This window comes from Cinclus cinclus, chromosome 9 (genome assembly GCF_963662255.1).
Source record: "Cinclus cinclus chromosome 9, bCinCin1.1, whole genome shotgun sequence".
Taxonomy (NCBI): domain Eukaryota; kingdom Metazoa; phylum Chordata; class Aves; order Passeriformes; family Cinclidae; genus Cinclus; species Cinclus cinclus.
The window spans coordinates 5,525,434-5,544,277 of NC_085054.1; positions in this window are offsets into that span (position 1 = coordinate 5,525,434).

Here is an 18,844-nt window from a genome sequence, read left to right on the forward strand (position 1 = left end):
TGGCATCAGGAGAATGCTATAAAATCAACTTCTGTCTCTTTCTGAGGATGGCAGCATTAGCTCAGCTGTGCCAGTCTGACTACAGCAGTCAGCAGAAGTTGTGTATGCAGCCATAGAACTGCAACAGAGTCTGATCATCATCCTGATGAAATTACACTGATCTAATTTGCACGCTGTGAAGACATTTGGCACTGGCTGGATCTGAGCCGTGACATCTTCATCGGAACTAAAAGTACACTAAGAAGTGACATTACATTTCATACTCTTTTGTGCCAGACTGTGGCATTTCTTCCTCTTTAAAGGCATTATTTCAAGAACATTTAATTTGGCTTTGATATGTCTGCCATTTTGCTATGCAGGAATGTACTGAGCCAGAAAAGCTCAGCTGTAATAAAGTTTGGCACCATCAGCCCACCATATACCTGCACCATCCTGTGCAATTTAATTGGCATTCAGTGGGTTGATAAATGGATTGGCTTAATGAGACAATATACGTGACATATGCAGGACTCTCCTGAGGAATAAGATTCATTTTTGCACTTCACACATCAACATGCTACAGATACCAACACAGTCACCTCCAGCAGCTGTGCTATAACCAGTGACATGCCTTCCACTGTGTTGACCAATATCTCTGCTATCTCTCAAACTAGCTTTACATTATTTCCCATTTAAACATTTTCTTTTCTGATTTTTTTTCATTATCTTTCTGATTGCAAAAATAAAGCAAGATACTGTAACTGTCTTTGAAAGTTCCTGTATAGTGTAATATCCATATATTTTCTCATATAAATCAAAAGCCTATCTTCATAGCTTTCTGAGGATATCTGCCTCCATGTTTAGAAAAAGCTTCTAGTTTTAGTTTGAATGTAGTGTAAATAAAAACTAAAAATATTCAGTAAAAAACCCATAAAAGTAAAGATCTATCTTATGCAGTTTTAAATGACTACTAGTAAGCATGACCTATTCTTAAAGGCTCATTTGTATGGAAGAATTGGATTTATATTAGAGCCATCTCTGATTCAAGTCTGAAGATTGAATCTCTGGGAAGTTGCAGAGTAGCTGACAAATGGGAGCATTTCAGTACTATTACACACTAGTACAAACAATTTCTGATTGCTGAAAAGCTTTCTTCAGACTATTTTTCAGAACAAACCTTTTTTTGCCTTAGTCAGGAATGAACAAAAGAGCATCAGTAACATCAGAGGTCTGCTTCAGTGCTTAAAAAGCAGTAGTTTCATGGTAGGTCTTTGAATTTTGTCTTTCAGATGTAACCATTAATGTAATCCTCGTCTTTTGAAGTTTTTCACAGTCCTGAGCCTTGGGGTTATAGGTCCTTTAAGAATTAGGATTTAACAACAATCCAGAGGGTTAAGCTGCCTTGCATGGACAAGACAGATACACATCCAGCTTTCTGGGATTTTACAAAGTCTTGGAAAACAGAGACAGAAAACATTAACCCACTCACACAACACACACACTGACTTAGTTTCTTAGCTGACTTAAAAATGTACATATGTACTTAGCTGTATATATACATGCCCTTTATTTTAGGAAAAAAAAAAAAACAACATTCAGTATGACAAAGTTCTCAGTCATCATTACCACCAGGATAATGAAGATAAAATGCAAATAGTTGTATTGGTCTTTCTTCTCTGAAGTAACTCTGAGGGCCAGATTCAAACTCTTTAAGTGAACCAGTTGTTTATCAAGATATAGAAGGCAATAATTACCAAAGAGCTGGAAAAATTTGTCAAAATCATGTAGGCATGAGGAAAACTGAGAGCCAGAGCACTGTTTTCCTGTCTTGCCCTAGAGAAACTGTGTTAGGCTTTTCAAAGGAACCTTAGGAAAGAAGGAGCCAAACTCCTCCTGAATGTATATGCATATTAATATATTAAATTCCTTGTTTCTGTTGGAAACAAAAGCTAGTCCACGTGCCCAAGAATGTACAGACTCACACTACAGGAATGGCCAATACTTCAGCCTGGAAAAGGAAACTTGGCAGAGGCACAGAGGTGAGTGAGGCTGCAGCTGGCTGTGGCTGAGCTGTGCCCTGGGCCGTCACAGTACCTGCCACTGGCTTCTTGTCCATAAGGTGGAAGAAGCCCCCGTATCACTGCCTCGGATTTCAACTGGGTGCCAGTTTGATGCTTGCAATTCTGCTCTAAGGAAAGCCTCATACATGCAAATAAGCCCAAGGAAACTAAAAAATGAAACGGTGTGTGACAGTTTCTAATTACTGCGTAAAAACAACATATGGAAACTTCATTGTCCATTTCATCCCTCAACATGTACTATCAAGTTAGATTTCTTTTGCTCAATCATTCTCTCTAGAGCATTTGGAGCTGTTTCACTTGTATTATGTGAAGAAAAACAGCACTTGATATGAGCAGTGTGATGGTTTTACTTTCTCTGTCCGAGCTCGTTAATCTCATGGAGTGTTTAAAATAAACCAACAACCTTATCGGGTTGCCAAAAACTGTCATGTTACAAAAAAGGCAATAATTTCTAAATTCTTTTTCAGAAATATTCCATCCATGGTAATGATGGATATTTGAAAATGCATAAACATTGAGAAAGGGGAGAATAATGTAGTATTTCAACACAGTCATAGTAAATGCTAGCAAGTAGAGAACATCGCATACTGATGTGTGTTGAAGGAGTGAATTGTTGTAGATCGGTGAGGAAGTAAGACTTCTTGTTTATGTACAATTAAATTAGGAGGAACTATTCTTGTAAGCTTTCAAGTGTCTTCTCCCATACTTCAAATTGAAATATTTGTAATGGAGGCATAGGAGAAAATTTAGAGAATATGGCTGGGTCAAAGGAACAAAGCATACATCGAAGTCCCATTTTCTGTGAGCAAAAGTCTTGCAGCTTTCCCTATCAAGCCCTGTGGCCACAGAAGCAGTCAGTTAATGAATCAGAAAAAAGCTGGTTACCAGATGTCCTTACTTATTAACACACACATTGCATTCTGTAATGGCATTCACTAAACAATCTGTGTGGAGCACACTCTGCTCTGTTTTAAGTCCCCTTTTCAAAAAAAACACTTCTAACTTTTTTCCCTCTGTGATTGATTTCAGGTTAGCTGTTGTTGTTTAAGATGCTGCCAGGCATTTTGTCTAATTGAAATTTCTCCCCCATTCTGAAGGTTCCTAAGGTACCTAGCAAAACAAAACAGTTTTCAGCATTTATTCTTTTACTCTTCCTTCCAAAATGATAATGAAATAAGATAAAATAAATAAAAAATATTAACTTAAAAGCAAAGCAGGAGATAAACCAATTCTCTTTGATGGGTTTTCACTGCTGCTAATTTTAATGCCACCCATTGTTCAGCTCTGCAGTCTAATTTTATGTTAATATCCTGAAAGTTGTCAAATCTTGGCAAAACCTATGCATAAATTACACAGAAAGTAGCTCACAGGAGGGGGAAAGTAATGACTGTCATGGTTAGCCAAACCCATTAATAGTCTGACAAGCAATAACCCAAGAGCTCTGGTCAACTGCTGCAGACATCTGTGAAACTTTTGCAATTAATTTTTTTTGGAGGAGGTATCAGCTGTGAAATAGCACATAAGTGACTGATTATTATCAGCTCTGCTGGTGAGGGCAGAACTGATCAACTCCAAGCATTCATCCTTCTACCACATTATTGGTTTACGAATGCAGAAGTTTTATTTTTTCTTTATTTTTGAGGCACTCTAATCTCCAGAAAGGGAGAAGGAGGACTAGTTGTACATGAGCAGCACTTATAAATGATCTTTCATATCAGCAGTTTCCAAAGAACTTTACAGAGGTTATTGGCATTATCTCTGTCTGTAAAGTGAAGAAACTGAGGCAGAGTTAATGTCTGTGTGCTCATGCATGTGACAGAACATGAGTGAGGCAGACAAATGGATAGAGGGGCTTTCCTAAAGTCAGATATTAAGCCAGAAACATGCCTGATATATCAAGCACTGCTCTATAAAAAACGTGAGGTCATCTGTTTAAAAGCTGGAAAGAGCATGCTGTGCTGAGAACAATGTAGCTGTTTGGTAAATTATTTATCAAGTTTTTGATCAAACAAGTTCCCCTGAATTCTTGTTTATAGGCTGAAGGGTCAGCTGAGATCTGTTCCATGATTCCTCATGAATACAAAATTCATGGGGGAAACTGCTTTATAATTGGGTTGACCTGGTAGAGGTCTGCTGCACCAAAGTGCAGGCATGTTAAAATTGAAAATGTATACATTTTAGTTTCTGAATTAATGTCCAACATGGCTGACATACTCACAAATAGCCCTTGGATCTGAAAAGAAATGTGATGTGCCCTGTTGCCTTATTTTGTCTGTTCTTTGTTCCTGCTTTTGTATAAGATCTAAAATCCTGATAAGCATTTGTCACTGGTACACAATATTTTATCTTTTACAGAATGCCATTACTGGAAGTTTTGACTGAATTAAATGCTATATACTTCCTTAAAAGCTTTTGCTTAGGCATGGAAATTCTGAGGTTTTTTTTTCTAAGTAGATGGTCTGAAATGTTGTCACTACAGTACATAATAATCCAGTAGATCCTAAAACCAAAAGCAAAACCTCTAAAAATCCTCAGCCACCATGATTTATATGGAATGCTATACCCCTAAAGAAAATAATTGCTCTCACCAGTATTAATGAACAGATAATTAACATGATAAAATACATGGGGCATGTAAACGTGCAGCCATATCTTATTTTTTGACTACAATATAGATCTTTATGTAGTGTTATAACACAGCCATTACATTTCAGAACTGTAATTTTCATACTTTTTTAATTCTGCATCTTGAACTGAGCTAAAGGCTAAAGGACAAGACAGAATAAGCAGGTGCTTTAGCATGTGTTCTGAAAAAGAAAAAAAAGTTACTCAAAGAACGGGATTTTAAAAACCAAACTTATCTTGCAAAACACAAGAAGAAGGGACATGCTAAATGTAGCACATAAACTGATGCCCACAGTCTGGAAAACAAGTTTGCTACCGCCTTGGGACACATAATTTTTAGAAATAATGGACCATTTGGCAGTTCTGCACATGTCACCAAGCATGCTTGGAAACACCATGGGCTTTGCTTTATTAATATACATGATTTGAAATAAATTCCCTCTGAAATGCTGCAGAAATCCTCAAAACAACTAATTCACATGACCTTTCATTATTTAAGACAGCCTTTACACTCAGGTTGTCCTCTGCTCTCAGAAAAGATAGATATTATCTAGCTGACTGTTTTTCACCCCCAAACTCTGTCAGAAAGCAGTTCTGTGGGGTAGATTGCAGTGCACAGATGGGAAACTATCTGTGGGCATTTACTTGGGGAGCTGCCTCTTTCCAGAAAAGAAAAACAGAATCTTGATTTTGATTCTGTGAGCCACTTCAAACTGAATTTAGCAGACCTTCCCACTGTAAGGAATATGTTCCTAACAGGATAGCACACACTGCCTTTTCTGGAAGGGTCCTTGGAAAGAACATGAACGACAGCAGCGACAGCGGAGAGTTCAGGCACTTTCCACCGTGCTGCAGTCAACACAGTCCTAGGAATCCTAAAGGTGAACGTGATCAGTGCAGGCAAAAGAAGTACTTAGGTGCCAGAAAACTCTCCTTCAAGTCCAGCCATATCCATGGTGCAGTAAAGCAGGTGATGGGCACAGCACTTCTCACACATCTTTTTTAGGAGCTTGAGCCCTGCTGAGTCCTGCCATTCCCAGAGTACAATCTCTGCCATTGTGCTTGACCCTGTGCCGAGGCTGAACGCCTGAAGGTGCCCTTCTGCCCCGTGTGTCTCTGCAGACACGGACACAATTTAGCTTTTAGTTCCCCAACTGAGCCAATCCTTGTTACTCAAAAAGCCTCTTTTCTCTTGGCCATAGGTTATTCGGAGGAGAAGGATTTGAAGCGCCCCCTTTTTCGCCCTTTGACACAGAAACTTCAATAGAATGTTTAGGTTGGACAAAGGCCTGCTCAGAATTAATATAGTTGCACTTTTTTGTTGAGAAATGTATTAATAAATTAAACCTATGCATTTTTTAAGTTGCCTGTTTCTTGACATCTAACTACAAAGTAGGAAAATAAAGGCATTAGAGAAAAATAAGCAAAAATATTTTATATGTATATACATATAAAAAAATGTATATAAAAAGAAAACATGGACAAGGTCAGGAAACATGTCAGATTTCCTTAGCATCAAGAAGATAAGTGCAGGGGATATTCAATTTAAAAAATTCTGGTTGTTTAAACTAAATAATTGGTTTTTTCTCCCTTCCCACCCTTTCCCCCCTCTCTTCCCTTTCATGAAGAGCAGGCCAAGATTTTGATTTTCTTTTTTGATCTACACCGATTGCTTCTATACCAGTAAATTAAACTTACTTGTGACTGTTCTCTGGCATATGGTGCAAACTGGCCCACATCCATGCTATGAAACTTGTCCAAAGGGTGTTTGTGTTCATGCTACCTATGGAGAAAGGTCCCTGAGAACTGTTTGGAACTACTGTAGCTGGGACAAGCCAGGAGTGTGTCAGGGACTCTTATAACAATTTAACAGTGTAGACAATCAAATTCCTGTGCTTGGAAGCATTTCCCTGGTGCTTTTAAGTCGACTAGTCTAGACACAACTACCATGGTCAAAATCTGCTTCCCCTATTCACTTAAATAACTCCAGTGAAGTCAGCTGTGAGATTGGCTGTTAAACAAGAATTCTGTTTTGCAAGTGATTTCAAGCATTTGGCCTTCATTCTACATTGGGGAAAAAGAAAACAGCCCACAACCTTGAGCTTTCAAATTTTTAGAATTAAATAACATAACTGAGAACTATCCAAGTAACAACTAAGTGGCCAATATGTTTATCTAGAATGTAGGGGTTCATGTCGAAGTCTCTATCCTCTCTATGTGAGAAAGGCTTAATCCTGATGAATCGTATTCTTCATGAATTTGGGAATCCAGTATATTGGGAACTCAATATATCAGGAATCCTGATGCTCCAAATTGTTTTATTTTTTATATTCGCATGAAAACTAAGCCTGAAGCAGAGGAAATTCCAATAATGAAGTACCTTTACTATGGAAAAAGTGTTTTGTTAAAAATATCCTGGTCATTTACCGGATGTGATTCCAGAAGTTTAAAACAAACCCCAAGAACCAAATCCACAAAACAACCCTGACCCCAAATCAGCTCAGCCTATACTTCAGTAGTGGCTAAGATGCTTGTCTAAGTAATGCCCCATCCCAGAGCTCACAAGAGTTCAGGTGGGTCAGGAATTTTCCCAGACAAAAGGTTCTTTTTGGAATTAAATTAATTTGTATATAAACTTAGTGAAGTAAAAAGATGCAAAAATCAACCATCTATGACAGTAATGTTTTATATAAAATATTATGAAGCATTTGATAATCTTTTCAAGTATAAAATACTGAGTTTTTGTTTTGAAAGTATTTTCATTTGACTTTCTTCTCATAGAAGGAAATTAGAAAATAATTATGCATATTACTATATATTCACATGAAAAATATAAACTGGTCAAACATTTTGGGCTGTGGGTCTGTATTTTATTTTGATTCTTGCTTGAAAAATTGTTAATTTTAGTTTGCATCTTTTATTCCCAAATGAAAAATAAAATCAATCCCAGCTTTAATGAAGTACGTTGTAAAGGTAGTATAGGATTTGCATATAAAGCTAATTTTCTGGAAAAACAATGAGTAAAAGAATATTTTTTATTGTTCTGTGGAAAATATTTTAAGTTTTAATCATGTCTTGCATTTCCATTATGGTTTTCCATATATCAGGTCAGATTCCTATTTGTTTACTTCAGTTCTTTTCTATATTGTCTCCATATAGAAAAAAGAGACAAACAGGCCATAACTGTCATATTTTGAGGGGAAAAGACATGATATTTACTTGAAGAAAATGCCTCTAAATAGAATATTATTTGTGTAAAGTCCATTTAAACAGCACATACTGGACACAACAGAGCATACATGAACTTTGATAAGAGACAATCTTGCACACGAGTGGTCGGCCTCCTCCAAAAACATCACAGACACAAAGCCCCTGCAATCCATCCACGGTCTGACATTAAACTCACATTCTGTGTGATCGAACACATTAGACTTATCTTTTGGGAATTTGGGGGAATTTACAGCATTAACTGTAAGCACATCTTTGTGCACCTTGCCTCAAGCTGCTGCTGCTGGCCCTGCTAAAGCAGTGAGAATGTGACCTGAGCACTCTTACAGGTACAGATGCTCATGCTGTGGCTGCAGAGACTGTGTGTGACGAGTCAGTCTCTGCAGGCATGGAAACCCCCACCCCAGGATAAAAACAGGCAGTGTCTACTGAACTTACTAATTAGTCTGAGGACGGATGAAAAGATAAGGTGAATTCCTTGGGCAGAGAGGACAGAAAAGGGACTGCTGTGTTTCAAGCTATTCACTTGCGTGATTCCAAGAGCAGAGGGGAAAGGGGATCATCGCTCATCAGTACAGTTGTGTGCTATTCATTCCCTGGGCAGAGAGCTGCCTCGTGGCCTCTCACAAATACCCCAGTAACACACAGGTCAGCTGAGCTCCTACAGCCTTCCTAAGACTCAGGCATTTTACTGACACCTGCCTCCAGGGAGAGCACGATGGGTGGACATGGAAGACTTGGAGAGCAACAACTGAGCGAGGGCTGCCTACAGCAGCACCCAGCGCTGAAGAGAGGATCGTGGTGCTGCTGTAGCCACACTGAGGTGGGGCTGCCTCTTTGGAGTCTCACAGGGGCAGAGCCAAAACCAAACCTAAAATGAAAAATGTGAAGGGGTTTTTCTGCTTCAAGTTCTATTTTTTTCTGTAATGTACGTGACTTTAAACTCACACCCTTTCTCTGTAATACAATTCTGCTGCATTTAACATCATTCTAGGCAAAGATATGAATGATGCAGAGAAAAATACCCACTGAAGCCTGCAATGTTTGTCACCAGAAACAGTGCAGACTAAGACATGAGTTCTGACTTTTTTGTAATTCTAGTGATCTCAGCTGACAAAATACATTAAACGAACTGCTAATCCATTTACATTCTAGTACAGGACTTTCAGCAAAAATAATGCAGGTTGGATTGAAAAAATGTCAATCATTGCAGAAGGCTTAAAGGCTTATGTATTCTTTATTATTTTGTATGAAAATACTTAGAAATCCAAATACTACTGTGGAATGGAAATACTTTGGAAGGAAGTATCCATGATTAAAAGCAATATAGAAAAGCTGACATATAAAGATTACATACAAACCAGCTAGAATGAATGCAGAGTGTCTTAACACAATAGCATTCCAACCTTTTGGTTTTCTTTTTTTCACAAATGAAGGTGTATTACAACATCTGGAACCAGTATATTGATTTATCCATTGTCACCATCCATAGGAACAACCATATAAATATCAGAACTGTTTTTACATTTTCAATATACAGCTACCTAAGTCCTCTTTTCAGGTATAGTTTAATATGTAAAATAGATGAAATAAGGAGTTCTCAAGTGTTCAGCCTCAGTCTACTGGAGTTCTGTACTGTTTGACTTAATTTGCAACATGATTATTAAAAACAGAACTAGGTTGTCTTACTACATGGTTATATACCTTTTCCTCCAACTTACAAAAGATAAGAAACTCAAGGTGTCTTCCAGATTTTATTACTTAATAGGAGATATCTTGCTTGCTTTTGGTATCTCATTCTAATTCTCATTTATTTTATATTTATATATATATATTCATTAGGTATCATTTAATTAATTAGATGAGAATGAATAATTTTTATCTTCAAGTTCACTAAATGCATATTCAAATTTGCTGTTTGTTTTTTGGGTTCAACAGTAGGTTTTGGAATGTCTGAGAAGAATGATGTCCTTACAAACTTGCTAATCAATAATTTTCAGACTGATACGTTTTTAATTATTAAAATATAAAAGAGCCATTATTCAATACATATTTTCTGAGTTGTGTGTTTCCAAGTCAAATATTCTGATTTAGGGATGTGGATCTCAAGAACTTCAATCTGAAGTTAATCTTTGTAAATCAGGCTAGAGTGGATTAAAATGCAAGAAAGGAAAAAAAAACCTTACTACAGGTTAATGAAATGGACTGAATTTAATCCAAAAGAAACTAAGTGATTATAAATTGAAGATTACTGCAGAATAAGTCCCCTGTAATCCTTCTATAGTTGACATTGGATGTGTGACTTTCTAAAGGCAGGTCTATTAGAGTTTAATTCCTTCAGTGATTTTTTTTTATTATTATTTTTCAGAGCATTGAATTGTCTTATATAACTAGTTCACTGCAGTTCTGATAGTATTGAAAAAATCCTTTTCCACTTTGTTTATAACTCATAGAGAAATCTCCACCTTGATTATTTTTAGGAAGAGGGTTAAGTATTTTTTTTTTTGTTTCTTTTTAAAATTAAAAGAAAACAGGTTTTCAATGTCTCTCCCTGCATTTCTTTCCCTAAGCAAATTGAAAAAATAAGTTATTTGAACGAAATGTTTTGCACGTCTGGCTTTGGTTAAAAATGCTCCCACCAGGTGGGGTGGGTTGGATGGGAGGCTGTTGGCCGTGTGTGCAGGTAGGACACACCACTGCTGCATGCTCAGCTTGCTCCTCTCAGGTGCCAGAGCCTCTCCCACAGGCGTGCTCTCCAGACTGCTGAATGGCAGTAATTCTGGTCCCTCACCCACACAAGTTTCAGGGAAAATATAGAATAGACTTATTAATGTATTCGCATTGAATTTTATTGGGTTAAGATAAGATTTAAATAAGCAAGAGAAAATGCCATTCATAGAAGAAGATACAGTAATGGGAGTGTTTGTACAACAGCAGTGCAGCAGTGCCATATCTCATCTTTACCAGATCACTGCACTTCTACTGATTGCATTGAAGCTGAAGTCACAATGGTTAACAGCCAAAACTCTCTTTCATCTGGAATTGAGTGTTTTAAAACTTCGTATAAGTTAATGTAAATTTTAGCACTAACAGAAAAGTTAGCTACGTAATCATTAGACAAAAACTTTTAGGTTTTAGAATAATGCACACAGAAACAGTGGCGAATTGAGAAAATTCTAGCTGAGAACAGGCTACCACGTTAGAATTCTCATTGCAGTGAAGATGTAGAATCAAGACAAAGCACACATGATTAAGATACTGATCTTGTTCTTATTTCTTTATCTGACTTTAATGTTCCAGGAAAGATCCTTAACTATTTTATTCTTCAGTCTCTCCAAGTATTAGTTAAGACTGAGGTGCTTCATAACCTTTGCAGGCTGGTTTTTTATTAATTGGTACACACTTTACATGTGTCTGTACATATAAAGTGTGTCATATTAATCTTTGTTAATTTTAGTTTCTGTTGCAATTTATGTTATGTTTTATGAATAGGTGATTTTGTTATGAATATTAGATTTTAATCCACATAGGGCACTGTCTATGATCCAGACAGCATCTCTGTCAATACAACATTGCTGGCAGTATGCATTAGTAGAAATGCTATGTGACCTGCACCAGCATATGACAGTCTAAATGTTGAGGTTTTTTAATCAGCCATCTGGAGAATTTGCAGAATATATCCTTCTGGATGTCCAGAAACTTTATGTCCCATGCTCCAGAAATTCTATATCTATTTTGCCAATGAAAAGAAGAAGAAAGAAGACCCTGTTGCAAAGTTAACTTAAACTTCTTCTTTCTTTATCTAAGTGAAGATTTTATAAACAAGGAATGCGTAAAGAATTTATAAACAAGGATTTATAAACAAGGAATGAATATTACAATACAAAGTAATCCAGGGTCCTTTGGTACCCGTGAGACTCCTAAGAAGAAATGTTTCCTTGCTTAATCCAGTGAAATTTCTAAAACTGATGACTCTTTCCAGACTGCTTAGTGCAGACCGGCTCTGGCTTTGTATCATCTGCGGAAGTATTTCTGCTTGGTGTTAAGGGGCTGGGATTAGTCTGAAGGGTGAGCAGGGAATTTAACCTCACTAGTATTCTCTACACGTGCTTTCAATGCAAAGACAAAACTAACTTTCTGTACATCAGGAAACTCACTGACACAATAAAGCAACAACACATGAAGCATTTTAAATCTCCAGGGCAACAGACATGGTGATGGATGTCTCATACCCAACTAGTCAGCTCCTGAGTAACCAAGTGAATAAACTTTAAAGGGATAGAAGCTATATTCTTCATTAGAAGCTCTCACCTGTGATTGACTTGATGATATCTAAGATCAAGAGCTTAAGGGTTTTTTGAATGTAATCTCTATCACCCCAGAGTTTTGATGTGTCAGCTCTGGTCACTGTCTCCAGTATATTACATTGGTTATTTCTGGCCAGAAGACACACTGTAATAAAGGTCTGCAGGAGCCTGTTCTGCAGCAGCTTTGCTGTGTTTTACTCCTTCTCCCTTAGCAGCGGCAGTGCTGTGGCATCTGTGGTCATCTGAAGGTGCAGAATGACATTCTGTCATCAGCATGACCAAGTGTGTATGCCTATTCCTGTACCCCTCATTTGGTTATCATCTGACCCCCATTACTTCTTCCAATATTTGAAAAATGTTGCTGTCAAGATGCTCCTTCATTTGATACAATTTACTGTAATCTCCTGTATGCTTTGCATGCTTTCAGTCTGTTTTACAGAGTATGAAAACAAATCTCATTGCCTCAAGTTTAAACCAAGCTAACCCAAGAGAAGTATTGGCCTTTCCACTGATAATCCCTATTAGTTCTTTAGAAGCATGAATCCCAGGCTGCTGCATTGGAAGGCCAGAAAAGATGATTTCCTTTTCACATCACATACCTGACCTCTATTTAACCTACTACTGTATCTCAAGAACTGTCAGTTTGAAGAATTCTTTGAAATGACTCAGTCTATTTTCCACATTTATGTTTTCACTTGTCACACTGCAGTCATCAGCACCCTAAAATAACCCAGAGTAAATTCCACAAACTGGATTTTTTTTTAATCTATGAAATTAACTCCTCATTTTAAGTTGATTTGTGTGTGTGTGTGTGTGTCTGTGTGTATTCATGTGTTACCAACACACTGCTTAGTAAAATCAGATAGCATCTAAAGAATGGAACTGTTTCTAAGAATTATGGCCAAGGTAAATGTGAAAAAAGGAATGGTTCCTCCTCCAGGATGCTTTAAAAAATGGCTGTGAACCTTATTTATTGTTTGGGGTGAATTTTAACATAACTCAGAGGGTTGTGAGATAGTTGAGAGCTCTGTCTTTATCTAGCAAGAACAATCTTAAAGAATAGGAAAGTGCTTCCATAGCTTTTTTTTGCTTCACCTAAAAGTATATTCAAATCCTTTATCATTTACAGAGATGTTCTGTACTCAGGACAGCGAGGGTTTCTCTTGCTGTAGAGTCAGTGAACACTAATTTACAGAAAGCAGAGAATCTTCCTAAGGTTTTGTGTCTCAGAATAGAAGATCATCCATAATTTGGGTTTTAAAATTAAGACAAGTTATAGCATTGAACCCCTGGGATTCTCTGATTTAATTTAGACTGTGTGGTTATGAATGCAGGGAAATTTTTAGCTTCCTGAATTTCCAAGGCACTGGTTAGAAAATATTCAGATACCAAATGACGGTTGAAGATACATAACCCTTTATAAAAACAAGCATGAATCTACAGTGTCCAGGCTTTTTTGTTACTAATATATCATGACCTTGCCTGCACAAAATTTTTAGATGCACTATCATTAATCATTAGTACTATTAGAGATCCAACACAATATAACTAAATTAATCTCAATTTACTAAAACATTAACATACCAACAACTACCAACTTTGTTAAATCATAACACTATGACAAAATGACTATAGCTCAGGACCAGTATAGCAAACAATGTAACTGAAATTTAAATGTATTTCTACACATTTCTTTTCTGAAAAAAAAATAGAACAGGTTATTTGCTTACTATGGTGACATTTTATTTTGTGATTAATTTTTAAAAAACCGTTATAAAAACTATAAACTCATTTTAATTTGACAAGCATTTGGTAATTAATTTTCAAACAATGCTATGGGAATCTAAGAAGCACTCTTCATTTGACATGTATTTTATAATTTATTTTAAAACAATGCTGCACAAATCTGCAAAGACATTATTCATTTGAGAGTTCATTAATTATGCAAATGAGTTGCAATTAACAAATCTGTTCTGAGGATGGCATTTGCATAATAATGAACTTCATGTTTGTGACATTATTTAATAAGATACCTTTGTGCATTTTTAAACAAAACACCCTTGTGAATAATTCGGATAAAAATGGACAACCAGTCAGTAACATTAAAAGCAAAAATACTACCAAGAGCAACCTCACAAAAATAAATCGTATTACCTAATCTCTCTGTAATAAAAAGGTATGTGAAAGCTGATTCCTTTATTAGCCTCTCCCTTCCAAAAAGGAGACTTTTCATTCGTGGTGTTTTCAACCTGGTGCTAAGGAATAGCATTGGGAAAGAGCTGGTATTTATCATGACAGCTGGAAAGAAACAAATGATTGCAAACACCTATTTAGCATTGCTGCTCTGTGCCATAGATTGCGACTCCGTGATGGTGACAGTCTTATACGCAGCATGTGAGCCAAAAGCCTAGAGATGATCTTTTGCTGGTCGTGTGGTTAGCAAATGGCAGCAGCATCAAAAACACAATTCGAGTTAAATGTTTCTTGCAAAAGCAGAACGGCTGAGCAAAGGCCTTTTGTTTAGACCACTGCAGCAGTGAGTCACAGCTCAGTGCGGCCACGGATCTGAATTCCCACACATCCCATGCAGAGCTTCGAGCAGCAAAGTTTTTAGGGCAATCCGGACCCGTGTGGCAACCGAAGGCAAGATTCTCAGTGTGAAGAAAACGGACTTCAGTCAATCACAAAGCCTTTGTGGCACCTATATTTGTGTTTAGCCCAGGATGATGTTGCTTGGCAACGCTCTGGCAGAGTCTTGGTACTCTGATGGAGGCAGTGAATCAGTGATGTGACTGATAAATTCACAGTGGCACCTTCTAGGTGCATTGCCTGAAAGCTCAGAAGGCTGGAAATCGTTAGACAGGGCTTGGATCATTCCCTAGTGCCAGCGACTCTCCTTTGGCATCTCTTATATTTATTATTCTGCCGTCTGTCACTGATGAGGAAATATTACTTAGCATAGATGTGTGTGAATTCTCCAGGACTCGGTCAAGAGCTTTGAAATGCACAGGACAGCAGCTTCTATCTGAAAAAGCATGTGCAATAAAGGCAGGCAAAACCAGCATAAAGGTATACAGAAGAAAATGAAAGAAATGCCTGCTGTAAAAGTTGCATCTCCAAAGTCTACAGTACCACTTTAATTGGTTATTTTTGCTAGAATACTTAAAAATAATGTGCTGGACAGGAAAAAAAATAGAGTATGAGAAACTTTTTCATTTAAAGATTTGATTGGTATTGTGTTCTTTTCCATATTTATACTCAGGGAAGTCCAAGATAAGGATTTATTAACATTAACATTTACAATGGTACCAAGGAATTTCAGTTCACAATGGTGCTACTTGTGTTAGACAGGATATAGGAACTTCCCATCTGAGAGAACTTGCAATTGAATAGACAAGACAGAGAGAAGATTTGGGTAGGAGGGGATAAAACGGATAAAATAGTGACATTTTGAGATGTCATATTAATACCCCAACACTTTTTTGGTACCTTTATAAAGCTCATAGAGATAAGGTTTTGTTTGGAGACAAAAAAGGCGTGGAGATGGGAAGCAAGTGAAAGGGGCCATGAACAGAAAGGTGAGACAGAATAAAGCAATGGTATCAAAGGATTTGGAAAGGAACTCAGTTCTCATCAGGGAACAGGACATTCAGAAAGTAGGACTCCAAAAAGTACTACCAACCTACTACTATTCATGCTTAATCGTGGGGAATCTAGCCCTTAAACTCAATTCCAAGTGGGATTTTACTCAAAACAGCTCATCATACAAAGGCTAAACACATCTTACCTTAACAGCTGAGCACTACTCCTAACGCTTCCAGCCACATCATTTACTGCATCCCACAGCCTACGTATGTCCTTGCACGTGTACTTGGTAAGTGTGCAAAAGTCATTCTTGGCAACATCTGGAGAAAACACCTGCTGTAGCTGATGCCAACAGCAACTTCTGGGGGTTTATTTTTGTTTTGTTTTGTTTTGTTGTTTTGTTTTGTTTGATTTTTGTTCTTTTTATAAGAGGCCCAGTTTCTAAGGTCTGGCATCTACAAAGAACTTTCATATTAACATTTTCATTTCAGAAGGGATGAGAGGAAAAATTTTGCATTTCAGCCTGTTCCATTGGGGTGTTACAGTGATACCAGTCTTCATGGCATCCCCAGCTGGTAGGGAAGAGAGATCATGCTGCCTCTTTTGTGTGGACAGTTGTTATCCCTCAGTAAAAAAATTAGTAGGGGAGGAAGTTCTAACATGGATCAAATGTCTGTTATTTTACATTATGCATGAATAGGTGAGAGTGTGAGAAGAAAAACCTAGAGATATAGTTACTAGATCATAAAATGATCACTCCTGAGGAGTGGCCATGTCACCTTGTTGCTGCCTTTTCCTCTTCTTTTTACAATATTTGTACCTTTAATTGTCAGCTCCACTGCTCATATTTCTTCTGAGCATCCTTCTCTGGGTGCCCAGCCATGCAATGGTGTCCCATGGTGATGCTGCTGGTGTTCTTATCTTCCCTCAGAGCACACAGAGACTGCTGAGTCCTTCAAGCCTGTTCCACTGCTTCAGATTTAGTCTAGTTCCATTCACACACTTTAAATGATTTTGGTAATCTTCTCCTTTGTGGTCCCTCTGCCAGGAACTAACCCCTCACTGGAATTAATCTATGACTTTTTACATGGGCAGTTTACAAATGCTACCTGATAGCTTCTTGGTATTTGTGTCTTTCCCTGCTTCTTACTTCCTGACAGCTTTAACACAGTTTTAGGATACCCTTTCGGTCAATCAGTTATGTCCCATCTCCCTCATTCAGTATAAAAAGGCCAAGCTGTGACTTTCAGAAACTTTGTGACAACATTAATTGTTACTTTTCCGGAAATGGTTGTGTCAATCAAATAATTTATTTGATTGTCAAATCAGCATTTAGTGCAGTTTTCTCTGTTTTGAGATAGCTCTATGGGTGGGATTTCCACTTGATATTGAGATCATAGGCAGAGCATTGCTATATAAGCACAGCATATGTGAAGCATCTTAGGACAGTTTATCAGAGTCACAGATGTCTTGGTTCATAAAACGGCTGGGAAGCCTTTGCTGAGCTATTTAAATTTGAGATACTATTTCTAGTATTAAATAATAACCAAGGATCTCTGTGTTTTGAGCTCGCATCAACTTTTGTTCTTATAATTTTGCCACACACAGAGTTAAAACAGTTTTACATCTACAGTCATCTACATGTATTGATCATTGATAAAATACTGCCTGCACAAAATAATTATATGTCTTTTTATATTAGCTGCTTTTATGAATACAGCTTTTGCAGATAACTCAGTCTAAAACTATAAAAGTCACTGGACCTCAGTAGCCATGATATGATTCTTGATATGTGACACCTTTATTTTTGTTTTACCAAAGTAAAATTGTAGTTCTTTGGAAAAGAAATAGAATCTATTCCAAGAACAATGTAAAAGTAGATTTATCATTAAAATACTGTAGCACCATTGGGTCAAGTAGTGAGATTTTGATATTTTCTGAAGATGAGAGTAAAACTGGACATGAATTTCAGGTTTCTGAAATGTTAATAAACATGATTTTTCTTCACACGTAGAGAAAATATTTCTTACAATTAATTTGTAGACAAAAGGAGCTAATATGAAATTAGGTCATGTAAACATTCATTAATTTGTGTAAAATAATTAATAGCAATTGTAGGAAAATAATGTATTAACACTAGTCAGTTCATGTTCACTTTTCCTTCATATGATTCAAACTCTGGATAAGTCCAAAAGCTCTTGGGACAATCTGTATTTCCTAAAGTCTCTTCAGATGAAAACTGGACAGGAGTCACCAATTGATACCATATTGAAAACAGCTGTGAGATTAAAAAGATAATCTCAGGGTCCAACAATAGTGATGCTAATAATTTGTTCTTATTTCATAGCATTTATGATTTCCATTTTCTATGTCTGTTGTTAGTTCTCAGTGTCTTGAAAGTTTGATTAACAAAATCAGGTGGTTTTGCAACAGCCACTGACATGAAAATCTGCAGTAAAAGGCTGATGGCCTGAATACACACCCTGCTCTAGAGCTGCTCAGTTCTGCAGATTCTCAGCAACACTTACTTGGAAAAGGTTTGCAGAAGTTGGCTGATGGAGGTTTCAGTTATACATTCTGGCTAGATCTTTAATACATATAAAAGTGTTAGAACTGCCCAAAAGGAGCAGAGGACTGCAGTGTTAGAGGTTAGAAAACAAACCAAAACAGTTACATGAAGGCAGCCTATAGACACTATAAAAAATATAGGTGGATATTGCACTGGTGTTCATTAATGGATACTCGGCTGCAGATGTGCACAGCGGTTTTTGGTTTCCTTATTGCCCATAAAAAAAAGATTACTGAGAACTGTAATTGTTACTGAGAACTAGCACTGAATTAATACAGTGTGGCATAGCCTATGCTACAACAAACATGCCACAATTTCATAAAATCCCTAACATTGCTATTAGTAGCTACATACTGCCTACTCTGATAACATTGTGGGGGAGAGTAGGAATACTGAGGTTTCAAGGAAGATGTGGAAACAAAGGCCATGCTTGCTTTAAGCTGCTGGGGAGAGGGAACTGAAAGGTTAAA